The 23,178-nt window shown below is 40.0% G+C and overlaps 2 long non-coding RNA genes across 5 annotated transcripts in view; one reads left to right on the top strand and one right to left on the bottom strand.

Moving 5' to 3' along the window:
- The window catches only part of LOC137183350 (uncharacterized), a 41,859-nt gene that overhangs the window by 10,448 nt on the left and 8,233 nt on the right, over positions 1-23,178 (top strand). The window contains exons 1-3 of one of the 4 annotated variants that reach the window (XR_010928448.1): positions 7,302-7,436; positions 14,577-14,888; positions 21,730-21,820. This is a non-coding gene — a long non-coding RNA (uncharacterized lncRNA). Of the gene's footprint in view, positions 1-7,301; positions 7,437-8,785; positions 8,845-13,306; positions 13,834-14,576; positions 14,889-21,729; positions 21,821-23,178 lie in introns of those variants that run through there. The other 3 variants (XR_010928451.1, XR_010928450.1, XR_010928449.1) reach the window with 3 other exon arrangements.
- LOC137183351 (uncharacterized) lies at positions 4,871-13,029 on the bottom strand. Its single transcript, XR_010928453.1, has 2 exons — positions 11,819-13,029; positions 4,871-7,419 (listed from the first exon to the last, which is right to left on the bottom strand). It is a non-coding gene; the product is annotated as an uncharacterized lncRNA (long non-coding RNA).

Genomic DNA, 23,178 nt, shown 5'->3' with positions numbered 1-23,178 from the left:
TTTTTTAGTGCGAGCAAGTCAGCGCTATTTGCATTTGTTCCAGTCTCGAAGATTTTACAGGTCAATTGAGACAGGCGGATATCGAACATGCCAGTTTTTTCAAGAGTTTCCCTCTTCATCGCCATCTTCATCATCCTTGTGTCTTTGTTTCACCCAGTTTCTGATTCTATTTGCACTTTTCACTATTTTCATTTTCTATATCACCTTTCTTGATTCAATGAGGAACAATATATTAGCACAATGTGCTCTTTGATAGAAGTAGTCTGATGAAATAAATCCAGGAGAAGGTGTTATCATGTATTAATTTTACTTACAGTAAATGCACTTAAGTCATGAGATAAAGATCAAATGAAGAAGATAGTTAAAAAAAAGATTTTGAAATACAAATTTTGACCTAAACAGTGCAACTTAATGTTTGAAAAGTGGTCCTAATCCTTTACCCTATTGTGAATTTAAGCCTATTGCTTTACTGTCCATATCAAACAAGCATGCCTCCATATCTCTCTCCCTCTCCCTGTCTGCTGATTAGAGGCTTAAATACCTTTGTTGGCATCAAGAGTATCAACAGGGGATCAGATAGAGGAGAGAGGGGTTAGTGCCAGTCTTTCATTCCTGGCCTCCTGGCAGGCGGGCTGCAGTCAGACTGTGCATGGGTTAGGCCAGAGCCAGCAAACCAAGACAGTACTCAGACAAAAACACCTAATCACTTTAATCAGCCTAAGTCTACCTTGTTGGGCTCGCCATCAGGTTTGCTTACTCGCATGTGTGCGTGTTTGAGAGAGACAGCCGGGGAGAGAGCGTAGTAGAGTTCATGAGTCATAAGATGCAAGTCCAAGTCCAAGTCTCAGTTGAATCTCCGGTCTATAAAATGGTTCAGACTTGATAATATGGCTATTTGAGCACATACATGAATTACTGGCTATCCTATTCAGTAAACAGCATGTATCTGCGAATGTCACTTCAGACCATTTTAGATGCTGGTGTGATACTTACTTTTAAATACCACTGCTAACAAAACACTGGCTGCCCATGACTTGTAGACTACAGCTCAAGTTTTGGTTAACTTTGTCTTTTGTTGTCCTGTCGGTGCCACTAGAGCTCAGTCTGCCAGTTACTGTCAGTCAAACACAGACACCGAAATATTTCTCCAAAGAAATAACACCTTAAATAATTTTAAAAAGAAACTGCATTTGATTTCAGTTGGACTTTAAAATTAAGTGAAAAACTTAAAACTGTATTTTTAGACAGATGTTATTGAAAAATATTATGGTGTGCACCTGCGGATAAATATGGGAACACCATAAAGCATTCTAAATAAAATTATAAAACCTTGCTAAATAAAATGTCAACTACTGGCATGGCTAGATACTGTATCTCTAGGAGTTTAATGTGAATTTAGCGGTATTTATTAATCTTTGACCATTAGGCAGCAGAAAGACATTCATTTATTTACAAAAAAAACACATGGGAATCTTCTCTGACTACCTGTTGAATGTAAGTTCAACATCCTGCTGTCGCCTGAGAAAACTATCTTGCCTCTTTGGTTCGTTACATGTGTAATTTTCATCACCAGGTGCACTCATTAACTGGCAGGTAATGTTAGCATATAGTTAGCTTGTTTTAGCTCCTTAGTTGGCAGTGGCTGCCCACAGTTTTACACAAGCAGGAGTGTTAATTGTATCTTAATAATGTTAAAGTCATGTTTAACAGCCATGCTATGGGTGAAGTTAGCTAGAAGGCTAACAATTATTGGCAGCTTATTCAAAGCTAACCAACATTAAGGCAATCCTTGTATAAATTGTGCTTTTCAATGGGTCTAGTTTTCTGTCTTCGAAAGTCCAGTCCAGTCCCACAATTGTGGACTTTGGGGAAACCAAGTGATTATGAGTTGGGTTTTGTTGTTGTTGTTTCAACCAAGAATAAAACAGTGTGGTTACTGCCATATTTCAAAGGATTAGACTTTCATATTAAACACTGAGCATACACAGAAAAAGGTCACCTCTCCTTCTCCTTTGTAGCCAATGACATGTGTCAGTGACTGACAGAGAGAAAATGATTTCAATTAAAATTGATTTTTAAAAAAATCAGCTGTTGGTGACTTTGAAATATACAATTGAATTGTGATTATTTAGATATTCAATGCTTTTCAATGTGTGTATGCCTCAGGATAATTGCTGTATTGTTTAATTTGCTTTATAGATCATTTGTTTGGTTTAACCTTGAACACCAAATTTATCATGTACTTGACCACCCAAAGTCAAAAACCACAAACTCAGAGTTTCATATGAAGGCATCAAAATTGTATTATGGTGGAGAAAAGATGTTTTATGCCCCCTCTCTAGCTAACAAGCTTACCATAGTGAGCTAAAGGCCTCACTAGCTAGCTAACCTTTAGTCAATAGCCATCAATTGTTTTCGTTAACGCATCCCCAGACAGATCTCTATAAGCAAACTCTGCATTTCGAGTGTCTACACTTTCTTCCATGTGAATATTAACAACTCTCAGTTCGGTGCAAGTGTATCAGCACCTTCAGCTTCATGTGAAGGGGTTAACGTGCCTGTCGGCGTGGGGGGTGTTGTCCATCTGTCCACTGGTGAAAAGGGCCATATGACTTGGTGCTCTGGCAGGATAGGAATCTGTCTGACTCTAGTGTTAAGATGTCCTGGTCAGTGGGAGGAGGCCTGCTTATCGGATGTGACGTCTTCTCAGCAGACGGGATGTCAGTGGGAGTCACCTCATCTCTCCGGGGAGAGGTGGCACCAGGATAGAATAGACATATTTAACATTTAGCTGACGCGTTTATCCAGAGACTGATAAATCACAGGCATAACAGATACAGTACATTGGTCACCCAGATAATAGTGTAACACACAGTTACTACTGACACGGCAAAGGCATCTATGAGGGAATTCATTTGAAACATTTTTTCACCTTGATCGCTCACATGATCTGTTGGCCCCTTTTCAGCTGGTCAAAAGTACAGCTGTGGTTCAGTGATACAGGTGTTTGATTGTTCAACCTGTTAGGTGTTAAATAAAGTAGGCTAAGCTTTTGTAACCCCATAATCTTCGGTTAGTATCTGGTAAGTTTCTGATGTTTTCCTGTGCTTGTCTAAACTCTCTGTCGCTACATGTGGCATAGCATGCTTTTCCAACAAACACTAAGGATTATTTGCAAATAATATTTGACCCTGGCCCACTTGTTAGGCAGTAGATGTGGCTCTCTCTGAGATCCCACTATGGGGTTACCAGTTTCGGTATCCTCTTAGCGAGCCTTGTGGCCCCTCCTCCCTAATGTATGAACCTGGCAGGACCAGGACGGCTTGGTTTGCCCCCTCCCCCCACCAGACACAGTGATGGCACTCAGTGCCAGAGACACCCCTCCTTCCCCTCCCTTCCCTTCACCAACACTCTTCTCTGCTCTCCTCCCTCCCTTCCCTCTCCGCCGCAGGCAGACCCAGGCATGGGATCTCCATCTGTGCACAAAGGAGCCTCCTCTATCTGCATACGCTGCACATAAAAGGGCCTTTTGTCATGAGCTCTGCACACATGACCGTCCGCCTTTCACCCCGCTGGAAAAAAAGATCACTCTCTCCAGCAGTCCAACCCCACCCCCAACACCAGACTCAACCCCGTCCCCGACCCCCACCCCACCAGATTTTCGTCTGCAGAGAGAGAGAGAGAGAGAGAGAGAGAGAGAGAGAGTGAGTGAGACAGATCCACTCTGAACTTTGTCGAATAGAGACAACCATCAGATGGAGCTGCTTCCATCACTGCTGCTAAGTCCTTTTTTTTTTTTCGTTTTTTCATTTCCCCTTTTTCATGTCTGCTGCCTTCTCTTTTTCTCTCTCCTGGTGTCCTCGTGTGCACTCACTGTGAGACATCATCGCATTATAGCATCTGCTGTACTGAAATATGAATGTGCTCTCGTTTTTTGCTGTCTCCCTTCCTTTCTGCAGTCTCTGACATTTAAGGGGCATTAGTGGTTGGTTCTGTGCCAGGATATCACCCCCCCATTACAGAGGCAATTGACAGCAGTCCGAGAGCTGATGCTTTTCTCTCCCTCTCATTTTTGGTGCCTCCTGCCTTTTAACCCCTCGGCCCTACTGCTTAGCAGAGCTGGAGATATTTATAATGTGTGGAGATAATGACAAAAAATTGTCCATACATGTGTGAACCATATCAAGATGAGACGAGGTAGAATTTTCCTCCGCTGTGGGACAAATGGGCTGCATGCCATTCTGGCTACTAAAGATGACAGATATTGGTGTTGAGGGATATTGAGTTGGGGTGGGGACGGAGCAAAGACACAGAGACAGGCTAATACACACTGTCAAGTGCACGGGTGCTGCCACAAAAAACGCTTTCCTCAGCGTTTCCTTTGAAACACATACGGCCCTGATGCCTTGCTCTCAGCCAAACGAGTGTGGATTTTGGAAAGCCCTCTAGCTCATCTTGCTGTCGCTGCACACAGGCCTGTGGCGGAACGGAAGGATAAGATTGACTTCTCCCTCCACCGCCATGTCCTCTGCATGACCCTCTGCCTCTCTAAGCTGGTGTGAGAGGTCAGGGGCTGTCATATCACAGTTTCCCGCAGGCTGTCCACACCTTTAGCCTGATGATGATGATGGGCGGACCAGAGAACTGTTACACATCATCTAGTCAGCACAGTTTAGCATAAGCAGGGCATATAATTTACACACAGGGACCCTGAATCACAGAAAGTATTGTAAGAATTTAGCATCAATAAACTGCAAGTTCTTTTATGTGTTTGTGGCCACAATCATGAGGAAAAGAGCTGCTCGTTCCCACAAAACTATTCTAATAACATGAGAAATAACCCTTATGATAATAATGATTGTAGTAATAATTTAAAAAAAACATTTTTATCACACACTTCACATTAAAGGCAGCTCAAACGGCTTTATATAAAACACAAACTTTGAACATTTCCAGGTGAGAAGTTATTGCACATTTACACAAGAATGAGAACAGACAACTTAAAACATTAAAAGAATTCCATTTGCATATTTATTTTCTGTACCCAGTAGCTTAGTGTATCTGTTATAACCTGTTGGAGCAACCCAATGTACCGAAGATACAAACCTCTGTTTTAAACACATCAATCAACCGACTGTCAACACACAGGAATACCTGAAAGAATGTGCGTATATCCCAAAGTTTCGGGTTTTCAGAAACAATTCCTTTGTGAAATCTGAATGTCCTCGGATGATCGAGCTTTTTTTGGTGCCGACTTGCTCGTCAAAGGGTCACAAACATAATACAGAGTAATGGAACAAATCTTTATAGTTGTATAAACCGATGTCTATTTAAAGTCACCAGCTAGTTATTGTCTCAGACCGCAGAAATGGACCTCTATATACTGTCCTGTGTTATATACTATACTGTGTAATGTCCCTTGACAGTATGTCCTCAGATAACCATGTACTGAAATATGGACAGAAGCACAGGAAAAGCTTAAGGACAGTGTAGGAACTAATGCATTTCATATAATAATACATTTGTGCAATGTACACTTTTGGATATGCATAGTGTTGGCACTATCTTTGTTTTCTTTGTAATTTGAAGCATGTCTTAAACACATATTATTTTGCTCCTCTTAAAAATAATATTTTACTGGAATTGAAAGAGCCACTAAAATAGCCCATGGAGTAATAAAACCTCTGTTTATGCAGCTGTCCTATGAAGCGTTTGCTTTTCTAAATATCGTTCTGCTAATAACATTATGCACATCAATTACAGTCCGTCAGACCAAGTGGAATTTATCTAATCAGTGTTTTGATCATTGTCACTTTCAAATCAATATCAGTATTGTTTCCCCCTTTAAATAGATTCCACATTTATAGTGCAGAAAGATAGAGGCAGTTATCAACCTCATTAAATGGCACTGACCATGAATTGGATGTGTATCTAGAATATTTCCAACCTTGTCTGTTGTCTTTGCTCAAAGCTATTTTGCAACAGAGCTAACTTTACTGTGGTAACCAGAAGAGAGAAAGTGAAGTGTATGAAGTGATTCAGGAGCTGAAGGCTCAGTGGCTCTGTGTTGGAGAAGGCACCAGGTGGAGAGCATGTTTATGAAATGGATAAAGCGTATTAGGTGCGTGTTTTGCTGTTCTCAGTAGAGCAAGGATGCTAGAGAGAGCGTGTAAGATAACAAAACAGCACGCTTAAAGTGTTTGTTGAGGCAGTGAACCACTGAGTGCGTATGGCTCTGCTGCTGGACTCCTTGCAGCCCTGCGGCGCAGACACAGGCGTTGTGACGTGGCCCCTAAAATGCCAGGCCTGTGCACTCCTGGCTTAGTGTTGAGGAAGAATAAAACAAAATGGCCAAGGCTGTTTAAAGTAGGTATTAGCAGCCCTCAGGGGAAAACTGCAAAGGGGGAGCTCAGGTATGTAGAAGCCCGGCGCAGGCTGGTCAAGTGGACAGAAAAGGAGAATTTACTTTTTTATTATTACGCGTCATTGACTTTTGAGAATTTGTCCCGGTACTTCAGTTAACTTAGTGCCTTATATGAGTATTTTCAGTGTGGTGTAGGTAACACCACATAACATCTTTGTAGCTAAAATAATATAACATTTTTATTACATTGAAATATCTCTTGTGATGACAATAACATGGGTATTACAATTAATAAATAGTCACTCTATTTAAAGGAGTTCAATTAATCTTTAATCATTAGATAATTTTGTATTATAATTAATCTCATCTCATATATTAATTTATAACATACTTCTGTTTACTTCTGGTATAATGTAGTTATGTCACAGAGCCTCGATTGAAAACTTAGATCTTCAGACTTAGATAGTGAGGTTATGTCAGTATCAGCGTCTGATTTCGGGTCGTAGAATACCACAGGAGTAAAAAAAATCTCGAAAACATTTACGTTATAATATTTATGTTAAATAAATAGTCTGCATTGACTTAATGTCTCAGCTGATTCAAGGTGTGAAAATCCTCGTATAAGCTATAATTTTATGTAGTCTGCTTTATATGCAAGTTTGATGAGAGAAATCTTGAAGAGTTCATAGTTTACAGCTCCATCTAATATCCTATATCTCATAAATAAGCACATTCAGTGTAAATTTTGTGAATTGTTATCAGCATTTTAATATCATTATCGATTCTGTAGTTTAATGTGGATTTCTTGCCTAAGCTGCCCTAGTTGAATGCTGCCATACGAAAGCTGCCCTGATCCAGGACAATATGTTTGGCTGTTGAGGGGCTGCCAGAAGTAGTTGTTAGTTACAGTTAGGGCGCGTCCCTCTTTGGATAGGTTGTCCACTCTGAGGTCTGATATCGAATAGGTCCATAATTTCCAGCTTGTTCCCAGGAGAAGCTCTCCCTTGCTCTTTTTCTCTCTGTCTCTCTTTTTCTCCTCTTCTTCTTTCAGAATCCTGTGAGAAACAACAAGGTGAGTCAGTGTTTGTCTATTTTCTTGTTAGGATGAATACATGGCTGATGTAAAAAAAAAAAAAAAAAAAAATTAAAAAAAGTATCTTTAGAAAATGCTGAAAATTATTTTAAACACAGCTCGTACCATCGATGAAGATTTCTTGTGATTTAATATTTTCGATTTGTTAAATGTGAAGGCAGCAGATCAGAAGTCGATTGATAGGCGTTTGGCACATGTAAAAATGCTTTTGCGCTTTGAGATTAGAGGAGCATAGCAGAGCACATGTCAGGCGAAGTCGACTGAACTAAATTCCAACAAAATTAATCTAATTAAATACAGTAATTCATGCATTTACAAGCAATTGAAGTGATGCACCACCAAATGATCGGGTATATTTCTTGAGAAAAAAAAGGATTGGAATAGATCAAATAATCAAATATTACATTTAAAGTCACCATAATAAAATGTATTAATTTAAATTCAAATAAAAATGCGGGTGGTTATATCACAGGTGTGAACATGTAATTCGGACAGAAGTTGCTCTCTCAAAATTGAAAATGTGTCTAAATAGTGTGTTTGGGCTGAAAACTCTTTTCTTTAATATTTTCTTTAACATTCTGAACAGCAAACTTTGAAATATTTAAATAAACACTCCTTTTTTTGGGACAGTTTTCCATAATTCTTACTAAATTCTGATTTGAATTTCTCTAAGGAGCAGAAAAATCTAGCTTTATTAGATTAAAATGTTTTGGGGGGAGATATGTGCATGTGCTTCAGTGTAATGATGCATTACTTCCAGAAAGAAAATTGAATAAAGTATTAACTATAATATATTTGCTAAAACAAAATCAGTTTCATTGATGTTTTTTTCATTAATTACCTCTAAAACCTTATAATGAAGTATTTAATGAAGGAATGAAGGAATTAAATTAACTCCAATGTTTCACATGTTTGCATCACATTTTCCCCATTATATATTCTTAATAAATTATTATTTAACATTTATTTTAATGCGTTTTTTTGAAATTTTATATAAGGGCAATATAATATAAAGGCAGGAAAAAGGAAGCAGCCACCAGTTAGTTGTCTTCATTTGCTTTTACACCCAACAACAAATTCAAAATGGAATATATTTTACAACACGAGTTTACCTGTAAAATTGAAATATTTAATACATAAAACATTCTCAGTTACATACATACGAGTTTTAAATGTAGGAGCAACCTGTGGAAAAAAAAAAAAAAGGCATGTCATTATTTTCATTTCTTACACAAACATGAACTTGAGCTTTGGGAACACACTTTAGGAAAAATTCAACAATTATTATTATTAATAATAATTCCAGTTAATTCATATTCGTGTGATATTTTTGCTTAAGGAGGGACGACTGCAAATGACCTGATCGTGTGCTGTAATTTCGAAAAGGGTGAGCTTGAACTATGTTGCATTATAAGGTAGCCTATTATGGGCTTGCTCTGTCCGGACACAGAGGGTTAAATAAGCTTAGCACGACATTTTACTTTCAGCTCTCTGCTGATGCAAAAGTAATATTGAATAACATGGCAGAAAGAGTTTGTGAGGAAATTTTCCCTTACTGGTTTTTTATCATATGATCATCTGGGACATCATGATCATCATATGATATATCTGGGACATCAATACTGCGCATGTCTTATGTCCACCATTTTGTGATGAGAGCTTTATTGCACATGCCCCCATTTTATGAACTTCGATAGAACACGTGCTTTGAAGTCGGAGGCCTTGAAAATAACTTATTTGAATTAATTATGTTTAATTAGTAGTTTATAATTATTGGAAATATTACTCAAGATTATTTTCAGGTGCATAGATCCTGCACAGCCTGCTAATGCAAGTGAAACACCCTGGATTTTTGGAGCAGGGGTGCATCAGCACTGCAAATACTGTGAAGTGATTATATTGTATCATTTATTCATGTTTGTCCAGATAACAATTATTTTTTTCAAGCTGTGGTGCACCTTGCTGTGATACTCTTCATTTCTTGTCTGTGTGTGTATGTATGTGTGTGTGTGTGTGTGTGTGTGTGTGTGTGTCAAGCAGAGAGAGCAGAAAGTGGTGGTCACAGTCAGCTGCCTGAGGTGACTGGTGGGGTCAAAGGTCAGGTTGTGTTAATAAGACATGATGTGCTGCCCTGGGACCTCTGTCCCACGAGGGATAACCCCCTAATCGGCATTAGTTAATGTGTTAGTAATCTTTACCTTCTTAAAGCAAACAGCAGTGGAACATTCAATGGGCCCGCTTGGCCTCCCGTGTAACGCTTTTGACCTAGGGGTCATGGCCTTTGTTCCCTGCTCGATGGGGAGTGCCCTCAAAGGTCTCGGGTGTAATAGAGAAGTTGTTTAGACACGTGCAGGGCTTAAGCAAGACCACCTCATAGACTCTGCTCCTGCTCCTGGAGAGCAAAAAGTCTCCCCTCATAGTGTAGGGATACTTTTGTGGTTAGCTTGAATAAGTCCATTAGAATATCTATGTGTTTTTATTTGCCTCATATCATGTCTAGTATGTTGGTGTAGTGGTTGTTGCTGACCAAGCACAGAACCCCAGCTCCCCACCCCATCAACCTCCTAATGCCTCCTTGATGTTTGCAAATGACTAAGTGCAAATATTGTTTGTCTTTTCGGATCCCCTGCCCACTGCAATTTCATATTCCTGCTGCTCTCCTCACTGTTTCCTGTAGCTAGATAGAGAAATCTATTGAAAAACTGTGGCTTTTTTAATGTGTCCTCGTCTTGTCCCCTGATGTGAACTTTCTGTAATAGAGTATTTACTCTGACTGACAAATGTCTTTTAAGACAATGCAAAACTGCTGAAATATGTCTTTAGTGTACCCTCCTGACTTCAGCAGACCACAGCACACACACTGTATGAGGCCAAGAGCTCACTCAGTCCAAAAGTTTATTCAAGGCCCTAATATCCACATAATAATACAAATAATAGTAAAAAAAAAAAAAAAAGCTTAAAAAAAGCTATTATTTTTATAGAAGGTATATATATATATACATATATATATATATATAATATATATGTATATGTATATATATATATATATATATAAAAGCAGCATGTTTTTCCATTCAAAATATGAATTTACCATTTTGAACAGATTTGTTCCACTGCAGTATTTTTATAGGATTTTTTTATGCTTTTTTTAAAGATATAAAACAAAAATTTCAATAGTAATCTGATGCTTTTTATAAACTAAAAAGATTTGCAGTTTAGGAGGCAAGTTTTTGTGTTTGTTTGTTTTTTCGTTGTTTGTTTTTTTTTTCAAAAAAGTATAGTCAAATGATATCGAGTCGTCCATAACATGGCACCATCTGCCATTTTGTTTCACATTGTATTATGAATTGGCCTAATTGACTGATTCTGTATCACACAGATGTTGCAGCCATGTATTCCAGATGAAAGGCTTTTGCTTTTCTATACTTTGGTTCTCTTAAGTATGCAAATTAAAGTTACGTTTTGTTGCACTGTGAATATTTGATAATTTAATCAAGAAAAATATGGTGGTAAAAAGCTGTAAAAAAAATACTAAACATTCCAAAGCAGCTTCACTGCATATCATCTAAAACAGTGAAACGTATTTAGTCACTTTAAAAAGTCTATATTAGTCGTTAAAATATGATAAATTACAACTAAAGAATTGTGATCAAGTATTGGAAAACGCATCAGAGGAACAATGTAGATGAGTACAGTGGTTTAAGCTGGCAGGCGACCCAAAACCAAAACTGTATCCTCAAATGAACTTTATGCCTTGCAAAGTGCAGTATGCACACTAAGCATGAATACACACAGTATGTCTCTCTAAAACTGCTCATTTTTAATGCTTGCAGTTCTAACAAGCTTTGTTTCATGTTCCGAGGTATTCTCAAATAAGGTCTCTTAACATATAAACGTTACAGCTTTATACATTGAAGCCATGATGAAGTCACGGGTTTCTCAATTGGTTAAAACGCATGGCGAGATGTGACGTGTGGCTGCACTCCTTCTGATAGGATTCTATAGCTCATGCCAATGTAGACGCCTGAACCGAGCACGTATCTCATTTAGGAGAAAGAGAACAGAGAACAAATCAATTTCAATCCGGGCTTCCTGTACTAAGTTAGTGTAAATAATGCTAGCATTTTCTCCTGACTGTGCTGAGAGTCCAGTTCTCTGTTGCTGCTGTAGTAAGGAAGACAGCCGGCGAGGAACAGGGTGGTGGCCGTGCTATGAAAGCAGCCCTCACAAACTGTGCAGCCTGAAGCAGTAGCAGCCATGTTAGACAAATGTGCGTGAGCTTGAGCCCCACTAATAACGCAGTGCCCTCCAAAACCAACAGAAAGTATTCAGAGTAAAAGTAAGAAAAGTTTAACCCCCACCTTTTTTTTTCTTTCATTGTCTCTGCTAGGCATGTAGTCCCCTCTTGCCCTCTTTAATTCTCAGCAGTTTATAAAGCAGAAATGCAATAAAAATAGTTCCTCAGTAACAGATACACTTTACATATCTCCTTCCTCCCTTTCTTTCCTTATAGAGTTCCTGTAGTTCAAGGCCGAGGGGAAAAAGTTTAAAGCCACGAGCTCTGCCTTTGCAGTTTTTAGAACCAGAGCCAAAAGAGGCAGGAAGTTGTTGTACAATAGCGTTACAGTAATCTGCCACAAATGGAAAAAGCCAAATGCTGATCGCCGAGTAGAGGTGGCAGAACAGAGGCAGAAAGAGGGAGGGAGGGACAGAAAGGGAGAGAAAGAGAGCTAGCGTGTGTGAGAGAGACAGACGTTACAGCAAAGAATAATCAATACAATCTAAGATGGTGGCAACAGCCATGCTGTTTAGGTCTCTCCCTCTACTTCTCTCGCTGTCCGGTTTGGATTCGGTCTGAACAAATTGTTTAGACCGTCATGTTTTCTTTTTTATCCCTCCTCCATTTTAAACAGGACAAATCAGCATCTCTTGGGGTTTCTCTCGAAATTTTCTCGGAACTGTTGAATGCACGTCACTGAGCGAGTGGCAGCTGTTTTTCCTCGAGGAAAAGCAGCGTAGTCTCACCCAAAAATGCTTATCAGCCTTTTGACTTTGTGCCAAAATAGCTGCAAGGGTTCAGCTTCAGCGTTCAGCTTGCTTTGTGACAGAGCCGGGGCAAGGAGGAGGGTCTTAGCTGTGCGTTCTTTGCCACATGTTACTGAAATAAACACTCTGGAAGCTTATCTTTTTCCTGTGTGTATGTGTGTGTGTGTGTGTGCGTGCGTGTGTGTGTGTCTGGTCTATTCTGTGCATTCACGCTAGTCACTGTGGCATGCTAAAGAGTTAATGCACTCCGAGAATGTGTGCTCCTTTCAGAGTGTGCTCCGAAGACTGTTGCAGCAACAAGAGCCCCACTACAGTAAGAGATAAGGTTAATAATTCAACCAGCTCTCAGAAGTGTTGCATATTTCAAGGATTCTTCAGCAGAGCGGTCCGTTCTGAATGATTGTGTGTTCTTTTTCCTCGCTTTTCTTTTCACTAGTTGATATAGTAGCTGAGGTACTGTATAGTGTATCCCAGTATGGCGTGTGAGTGTGTGCACTGCGTCTGCGCACTGCCGGAGGAGTGGATTTCTGTGTCATTCTTCCTCCTCCACCCCTCCCACATTCAGTGCTTTCCACCCTCCCTCTCTCCCTCTCTCTCTCTCTCTCTCTCTCTCTCTTTCCTTCTGTGTCTCCATCTCCCACCCATCTTATGCTCCCTACCTCCCTTCCTCCCTCCTTCTCCCCCGTCTCCAGAGCAAATACAGTTCCTTGCCGTGTTGGACGTGTGATGAAAAAGTGCGCTCCGCCGCACCTCCTATTTCATCATCAGCGGAGCTTTTCTCCCCTTCACTGTGCGCTCACTGTCTCCTCCTCTCTTCCTCTCTCTCTCTCTCTCTCTTCTTTTTCTCTCTCTGTTTCGGTTGCTCCACTCTTTCTGCTCCAGCCACACGCAAGGGGGAGACTTAAGCTCTGCGAGGGAAAAAAAAAGAAAAAAAGTCTGCTGCTATTTCTACAGTCAGGGCCTCCCCACAGCCCGCCCTTCCATAGACGGAGCTTTTTTTCACTCACTACTAGCTGGATTTTAACCCTCTGCCTCCAACTAGCTGCACAGCAGCTCTGCAAAACCTGGCAACAAGTTGCTTTTTAGCGGCCTTTTCTTACTTTTGGCGCATTGATTTTTGCATCACTTTGGATTTTGGCGCTGTTCCTTCTGTTTTTCTATATTTTATTTTCTAAGAATGTACCGCGTCCTCCTATTTTTTTTCTCCGCTGATGGGTTTCTCGTAGTATTTATTTAGTTTTCTCCTTTTGGATGGAAATTCGTCAAGGTGGTGTTTCGCCATGTGATGGGCCTTGTTCCACCTGGAGTGCTGGGGCGCCATTTCTCACGGGTAACCTGCTTGCTGTAGGCTCGTGGTCCTGATGACCACTATGGATGACAAGCAGAGAATGTGACCAATATCTGAGCGTGGTGCACATCTGTGTTTTAAAGACATGTCCTTCGTCAGCGACTGGCATGAAGTACCGCACCTCCTTCGTCTTCACTGTCTGTCTCTCCTTCTCTTTCCTATTCCTTGTCCTCTCTCTCTGTCTCTGTGTCTCTCGCTCACCCTTGTTCTCTCTCTTTCACACCGACTCGCTCTCCTAACAGGGGAATGAGTGGTGAGCTGAGCCGAGCTCTTTCTGGGACAGGTGCCAACTGCAAACAAAAGACATTAAAAAGCAATAAGAGAAAGAAAATGTAGTAAATCGCAAATTTCGAAAATGTTGCAGCGAAATGTCAGACGTAGCCCTGCATCTTGTGTCTCTGCATGGCCACTTTGTGTCGTTATTGCATGTTTGTATGAAGTATTAAAGCTGATTTCGCGACCAAGCCTGTTAGTAAAGCAGAGGTTTGAATACTTTACCACAATTATTCAAGTGAAGGCATTTCATTGGGGAAGAGGGAGGGAGTAATGTGGGAGAGCAGCATATAGACTGCTGAATTATTCATGTGTGGACTGGTTGTGCTATTTGCATGCATCAGACATGCTGTTTGTCTGTTTGCTAACATTCCTCATTCAAAGACTTGTTAACTAGCAGACAGGCTTAGCTAGAGCCTTGCAGACAGCCTCATGGCCTCCTATTGTTTCAGGCCTCACCAGGACTGGACCCAGCCGGTGGCAGGCGAGCCGTGCTGCCCTGAGCTTGGGGCTCAGACTGTGGCTGAAGGAGGGAGTGAGCCTGGATCTGAGATTGAGTCTGGGGCTCAGACTGGAGCTGGAGCTGGGGCACAGACACGGCTGTGACGGGGACAGTCTGAGGGAAATCACTGGATCTTGCAGGCACCACCAAACGGGAGCTTATGGCTTTCTCCTCTTCTTGACAGAGATGTGGATCAAAGCGGGAAAAGCTGCTGAATTTCGCATCCCGACCGGACATTTACCACCGTTGCTCTGAAAAATGGGTGAGTAATATCTGTTTTAATTTGTGTATGCTTGTGTGGTTTAGATGGAAGTTTAACCATGTGTTTACATTCTAGGCTTCCATGTTTAACAGGCATCCTGTACAAATAAACATTTGATGCACTTGAGGTTCTTACACAAAGTTTCTTTTTACCTGAGCGCGCATTTATACGTCTGAATATAAAACCCTACATGACCATGTAGTGTAGGAACATCTTCGATTGAACATATAAAAGCGACAGATCTTTTGCCTCAACTTCGAGATGCTTTTCTTTAACTTTTCTCACCCCTTACACAAAACCTACTTGTAATTTAGTAATGCAAAAACAAAAGTCATTAATAGCACTTTGATTGCAACCAGGATAATCCTACTTCATGGTAATCAGTGGATGAGTGGAAGGCCACGGTTGTGGAGGTATTTCATATGAGTGATGCGGTCCGGGCTTAGTATGTACTGTATGAAGAGAAGTACGTGGTGTACTGATCGGTTTGATCGGTTTAATGTTCTCAAAAGCCTTACTGTCAGCTACATTTCAATGAAAATACTCTGCATTCCTTTGAATTTGAAGTTTTCCTGGCAGTATTTGCCAAGCTTGTATCTCGTGTAGGAAGGCAGAATAGAGAATAAATATAATACAGTCCATCACTTTGCCATTTGCAAAGTATTTGCCTATGCACACCTAATTTTACTGTTGAACGCATTATTTCCTGATTCTTTGGAACTATACCTTATTTCTTTGAACACAGGATTTCGTAGGATTTATGTTTTGCATAGTAATATTTTGTGCATACAAAGACTTCTCTCAAAATGCTCTCATAATTATATTGATGCATACAAAAACAGTCCCTTGTTTTCATTTGAAGGAAGAACCAACCCTGAATGAGCAATAAAGCTGTTTAAGCAGTCATAAAGCAATTCCACAAAAATGAAAACTGTTTAATAAATGCTTTAAAACGACTTAAGATAAGTGACTTTGGATAAAGTGCGAATTTACTTTGGCTCGTTCTACTTTTTGTTAGGTACTTGGTGGTTAACTTCATCAAATTAATAGAACATCCAGGTTGCATTACTGTATGAGATGTTTATATGGCAATTTACAATCCCCAGGTCTAACCATAACATTTAATATGTAGTATTTTATTGTACGGGGAGCCAAATACATAGTAATCTAATTTTGAATATGTTTTTTTTTTTTTTTTTTTTTTTTAAATGACATATTAGCAGCTGACTCATGGAAATCTTCCTGCTTTGGCCTATTTTGTGCTTTGTGTGCTCAGATGTTCAGCTGCTAATCAGAGTTTGTAGGTTGAACCCAACCTTATAGTACTCGAGGATTTCAGGTGATCCAACACTGAGGATCAGCTTTTCCATACATAGGTGATTATGTTCATTCATATGAATATAAGCTCTGCTGAACTAGCAGTGGACACATGGTTTTGGCTGGCAGAGTATCACACTGCTCCACCCCTAAGGCCTTTTTGGCAGTAGATGGCAGGGGTCCAGGGGAAGGTTGCATGTTGAGAGGCAGATGGCAGGGCGGTGAGGGTTTGCAGTATTTTCTCTCTCTGTAAAAGTATACCTGACCAATCCAACAGTCTGGTACAGCCCACAGTGAGGCATTCTGTGCACTGAAGCAAACATCAGCTATACTGCATCTACACAGACACTAAAATCGTAGGACACACACACACACACACACACACACACACACACACACGCAAATAAATGTATACAATCGAACATATATGTCCGTATGAATAATATAACATTTTTTTGCGCAGAATATCTGATATTAATACTTTTAAACAATAGTGAACACATATTTTTTTTTACATTCTTGTCTCTTTTCGCCATTTCGGAGTGTGTGTTCTTAGGCTTGATGAAATGGTGGGTTCAAAATGTTTATCCTATTGATCCTGTAGAACAGTCAAAAAGGGCTTTTTAAAATATTTTATCGGTCAATATATTTCATATATTTTCAGTCAACGTTTTTATTTTATTTTCTATACACTAGTACAAGTGCTTCATGAATATACAGAGCTAAAAGAAACTGCAGGCCACGCTAGAACAACAAGTTCTCCAACTTAAACTTGACGGTGGCCTTGAACTTGAATGAGAAATTGTCCTGGATTTCGAATGAAATTGTATTCTAAACACAGTATCTTAATGAGAATATACGAGTTAATGATAAGTAATAAATGTTTTTGTTAAAATGCTAAGAAATGCACACCTCAAAACTTTTTTCCTTTTTAGGTATGATCTGAAAAATGCAAAAACGAGTGTTGTGGAAATAATTTGTGCATCATGTGATGTTTTGTAGAACTGTATTTTTTTACAATTAAGTAAGTAATTATTATTACATATAATTCAGACTTAAAAAAAATTATTTGAATTATTTTTCGTTAATGGGTTACCTTCAACAAGCTTTGTTTAAATTGTGTTTAATTTAGGCGTACTCGAGTTTCACGTTAAAATATTATATAGTAAATGTAGAGAAAAAGACATAATATAATGACTCTTTAAGAATTTTAAAAAGTTCTCCTATAAAGTTCCAAAGAATGAATCCTTGCAGTGAAAAATACTTTTTTCTATAAGCAGACGTCTTTACAGATGAGAAACACACCAGAGAACATTCAACAAAATAACTGTATATAATAAAAAATAATTAAAAGTTTTTACAGCATTGCTTTTGGTAGAGATTATACAGTAATGGTTTGTGAATACATAGCATCAGCATATTTTTGCTCTGAGAGAGGGTGTGTGTGTGTGTGTGTGTGTGTGTGTGTGTGTGTGTGTGTGTGTGTGGGTGTGGGTGGGTGTGTGTGTGTGTGTGTGTGTGTGTGTAAGACAATGCACACGCACACGCTCGTGCGTGTGTCCTCTACTTGCTTGCTGGATCATCCTTGATTTTTGGAAATCATTATAGATTTTTGTAATATTGAAGTTCTTGCAATATTTCCAGTTTTCCCATCTTTAGTGTGTCTCTGTTGCTGTAGTGTCTCATTACTTTTCTTCTACTTGTGAAGTAATTACTTCATATTTATTAATTTCAAACTGCAATGCTCAGCATTTCGTTTTATAATATTCATCTATTCGTGCCTTTAGAACGACGGAGAAAAAAGTTTACTTTTTACTTGATTTTTTAAATTTGTAAGATATCAATTGCCCCAAAAACTGCATTATTTGTTATTCTCAACAATGTTATGGGCATGTACTGTAGATAAGAAAATATTTCAACCTATTCTCACAAACTGGCAGCCTGAGGCATTACATATCTAAGTTTAATATTAAAAATTTCGTACAACATTAACATATGGAATTAACGGATGAGGAATTCAGGGGTTTTTGTTGTGTAATCTAGAAATGAAAGAGAATTTTGCTTTCAAGATATTCTTTTGAATATATGTTTCCTGTTGTAGATTTTAATGGCCATGTGTGGTGTAGCAGCACTGTATAGACTACTGTATGTCTCCAGATCTGAGTATTTCTGCCAGATACTTTTGAAGTGTTGAGTATGTGGTTTAGGTCATGTGCCAGTGCTCAGTGTATTCTCACTAGTACAACACACAGTGAAAATTAGTCATTCACCAGTACAACACAGCAATAAGCCACCAATACACTGCTTCATTTGTTAAGTGGATAAATTGGTATTTAAGATTATGTGATTTTGTTTCATTTATGAGCTTGCTGTGATGTTGTGAATTCCATCCAATTTCCTCCTGGCTAATATGAAATCCAGATTGGAGTGGTGAATGGGGGCCAAGCACTCACTGTAAATATATTTTTCTGCCATAATAATGAAGCCTCTTTTATTTCTACCGCTAAAACGGTTTCAGTGTGCTGTTTTAAGTACAATAAAACTAAAAAACCCAGCATAACGAAATTTATATTGTATATCTGAGCTCTCTGGAGGACTGTCAAGGGGGAGGCATTTGATTGACACACAGTACTGCCTCTAAAAATGTCTGTGTTCGAGTGTTTTGATGTCTGAATTCATTTTATTTTCCATACATTTAATCAGTTCAGACAAATACAACATGCACTCATGGTTTACAATACGGTATTAAATTTGAATGACTGTAATTCATTTCTGTGATGAATGCAATATAGGAAGACTTTTTAAATCATGTCACAGAAATATGCTTTTTTTGTGATCACAATAAGGATAATAGAATTGCAATAATAGAAGCAGCCACATTTTCCATTTCTTTCAAGTTCAAGTAGCGTGGGTAGTGGGTACATAGAATATGTATAGAATGAAGGACAAGTAAAATATAATGTCAGATGATATTATACGGCTTGGAAATGTGTTTATATAGGATAGCAATATGGCTTTGCAGCTCCACCTTTGATTTAGGTCAAATATTCTTACTGACAGACTACGAGCAGAGGTGCAAAGTGACTAACACTGTGCAGCAGGTTAACACAAGCAGGTCACTGCTTGTTGAAATGGAGCTGGATTGAAATTTCCCACTTTGGCTGCCTACCATGTCTAAAGGTCACAGTGTATTACGCAAAAAAAACCTGTGAGTCAATTACTAAGATTTTACAGTACTGATGTCAATCATTAGAAATATCCTCCTTCAGGCTTTTATTTAGCAGTTGTCAGTCAGTAGAAAAACCTGTTCAAATATCCCCGAGGTGAACAACAATCTAGTCACACCAGGCTGAGGTCATTGTGTTTTTTTCTCAAGTTTATTTACTCAGGTATTTTTTTCTGACATACTTGCAGTATAATCAGTCTTTGTGTTGAATACTGAGCATTGAAGCAACTTTCTCGAGGGAATTCTGTCAGACGTTTAAGAGAGTGATTAGTTTCACCCGTCCGGATTAATATTTAGAATCATGCAAATGAAACACAATTTTTTTTTTTGCCTCTGACCACTCAATGTATTCAATATATGTTTTAGAGGCTCTTTAGTCTGTGGTTTACAGCATCACATGTGTCTTTTAGCACACATTGTCAGGACAGATACTTGTTTTATGTACCTGCCAGGCAAAGCGATATTCCAGATAACGCTGAGCTGCGCCCACTCAACTTTTCTTTTCCAATGCTCATATATTTCTTCAGCTTTTGGCCTCCACTGTCGCCAAGGCAATTTAGTCAGAAAAAACTGCCAAATCAGCAAAATTGTTCCACTTGGAGGTAGAGTTGGAAGTGTTGAAAGGCCTTGCCTGCAACTCTCCGACTATCAAAATACTGTAAATCCCTTCCCTCACCTCACCTCCACTTCATCACTTTCTTACTGTTCATCAGGGCTGAGCTGAATTATGTTGGCTACATTAAGTGATGAAAACAAACAGTGCACTGGCTTCAGCTGTCACTGTGTTACTCATTTGTGTACGGAAAAGTGAATGTTAAATATACTGTGTGCTTTGATCATTACCTTCGGTCTTTTACCGATTTGACTGGAAATTTCACAACTTTAGTACTAATTTCAACTGTGTAATTCAACACTACACAAATGTCTGTATACTCAGGTTTCCTTGCAAGTCTGTATACTACCATGTAATGGTAGAGTGACCAAGAATTACAGGATTTGTCTGTGCCATAACCAGTGTTACAATCAAAGATTACTCAATTCATCCTTTCTAAAAGGAGCACTTCAAACTTCAGTTTTAATTAGCAAAAATAAACTGTAATACATAGCAGATTATAAGAAAATGTAACATATATCCTATTTTCTTATAATACTTGCAACCATCCATGTAGTATACTGATATACTGTAGGCTATCCCCTCTGCACATACTCGCCCAGGCTTCATGAGTCATCAACATGCATATACACATAAACAACACACACACAACTCGCACACAGAGTGCAGTGAGTGCACAGTTCGGACATGAATCTCTCTCCATGGGCTGGAGGAGTTGGGTTACTCATGAGCCCATAAACATGTGCTGGCAGCAGTCCAAGGCACTGCACTGTAATTACAAACGTTAGAAACAATATATAAAAGACCCTTCCCCGGCAAGGCCGTGTCCCGCACTGCAATTAGCGTCCTTGTACAGAATTATCACCCTTCAGCAGCCGCCGCCGCGCTGAGTGGAGGCCTTTAATTGGCAGTGTCCTCCTTGGTCTGCTAGAGGACAGCCCTCACATCTCTCTTCATCACCCTCTTTATTTTTCTGTTATCTGAGATTTGACTAACGATGACTAACTACCTCTGTTGTCTTGTGTCCCATTTCACCTCCACACAGCGGTGCTGGCATCACACGCCTACACATGCACGGGGTAACACTGGCGCATGTTAAAAGCTGCCTCGTGCATTAACGCCGTGTAGTCTTGTACATGCGTGAGCGCGAACATACTGTGCCGCATGTGCAGAAAATCGCTCATTATGCTCACGAGTGCACGCATATGCGCCACTTCACCCACGCACATGACACTGTATGCTTTCAGTGATACAGCATGCCAAAGTGTGCACACGTATGCAGCGAGTGGGTGCTACTGGGCAAGGCCAAGGCCACGGCGGAGCTTGTGTGTTGGTGTTGGGTGAGCATGCGGCAGTGAGAGTTGGCCAGTGTACAGGCCAGCAGAGAGGGTGCGGTGTGTTACATGTTCCACTAATGAGTTTCCTTGGCCAGGCAAGACCGTGGGGCGAGCTTATTAGTAAACAGGCTACAGAGAGGAGCCCCTACAGCCCTCTGCTGCTGCTGCTGTTGCTGCTGCTGCTGCTGCTGGCTCTCCAACTGATCACTCTTTGTGTTTCTGCTTCTCTCTATAGTTTTGTCTTCCTCTGTTTCTATTGCTGTAAATTGTCTCTCCTTTTGACTGAACCATTCTCACTCTCTGCCTCTTTTTTTTCTCTCTCTCTCTCTCTCTTTCTCCCTCTTGTAGGCAATAAGTTGGATTTTGACTTCAGCCACATGCACAGACAATTTGGCCAACAAGTGAAATCATGGACAGACAGACTGGCGATTGCAGCATTGTAAGTACCATAATGTATTGCAAATTTAATATGTCGTTATTTAATGATGTATTATAATGCTGTTGTATTGTCTTGCGTTTCATTTAATAAGATGAAATCTGTAATTAGATGCTGCGCAAGTTTCATTTGTCATATGCGAGGGCATTTAACTGCTCTGTCTACATCTATTTTCTCTCTCTTTCTGAGACGTATTATAACGTTAGCCTGCATTAGATTAAATCATAATGACTGGATATTGTGCCTTTATCCCATTTGAAAGGCCAAGTGGTCCCAATGGCTTGTTAGTGTAGTAGGTTTTTTAAAAAAAAAAAAAAAACCAAAATAAACATAATCTTTAATACGCATGAACAGAAAACATTTAGGGTGTAATCTTAATTGTCCACCAGGCATATGAAGTCTTGACTCTCTCTGTGCCTGGGCCTGGATCTGTTAGAAAATGGCTTCCACTCTCTGCCTTCCAGCTCTCAGCTCCCCGCCGCCATTTTGTGTATCGCTGCCAAAGTAGTCAGGTAGCAGGATGAGAGGGACAGAGTAAAGTAGGGGAGAAAAAGTGGGTGCAACTGGATGCTGGGTTAAGGAGCAAATTAGCATAAATAGGGAGGAGTGGTGAGAATTGGAGAAAAGAGGTGGTTCGATATTCACTAACAGGAATACTTAATATGTCTTTTTCTTACGGGAAGAGGTTTTTAATTGTTGCCGACTGACTGCATACAAACAAGCAGCCTCCCTTCTGGACCCTTCCCAGCTCCTCTTCTCAAAGAGCTGACCTTGGGTGGACGCCATAAACAGTTCTTTTCCATTGGGGCAAATGTGCTGGCAGGGCTCACAGCTGCATGACCCCCTTCCACCCTCCACCCATCATCAGTCCTCCCTTTCTCCTCCACACCACCCAGACTCCCCAGCAGCCATAGTAACACTACCTGCCTGCTTACAATACACTAGAGCCGGAGTGCACGTGTAAAGCTTTAAACTCTGCTTATGTACCTGTCTCCACCCTAACCGCAGCGCACTGTTAGCTGTAGCTTCAACTCCAACTGTCCCTGTATCATATGCACTTAGTAACCCCAGGCCCCACCCTACAACCTCCAGCTACAGTAGCTAACTGCCCGCAGCTCTGGAATTCTGTATGCGCCAGGCATTTGATTACATGTGCAGATGTTATTAAAATCCTCCTATCCTCTGACCCCAAGACCACAGATACTAAATCAAGCTTTCAGTAGGTGTCTGCTGCCGTGTTTCTGTGGATCAGGCAATCGCTTAACTTACCTGACAAAGCCACACAAAATCGTCCAGCTCCTAAGCAAACACTGTGTTGAGTCAAAATAAGTGATTAGTGGGAAGATGACTGAGCATTTCAG

This window comes from Thunnus thynnus, chromosome 5, assembly GCF_963924715.1.
Source record: "Thunnus thynnus chromosome 5, fThuThy2.1, whole genome shotgun sequence".
Classification (NCBI taxonomy): Eukaryota; Metazoa; Chordata; class Actinopteri; order Scombriformes; family Scombridae; genus Thunnus; species Thunnus thynnus.
The sequence above is the reverse complement of the archived record's forward strand: the minus strand, read 5'-3'. Positions and strand labels throughout refer to the sequence as shown.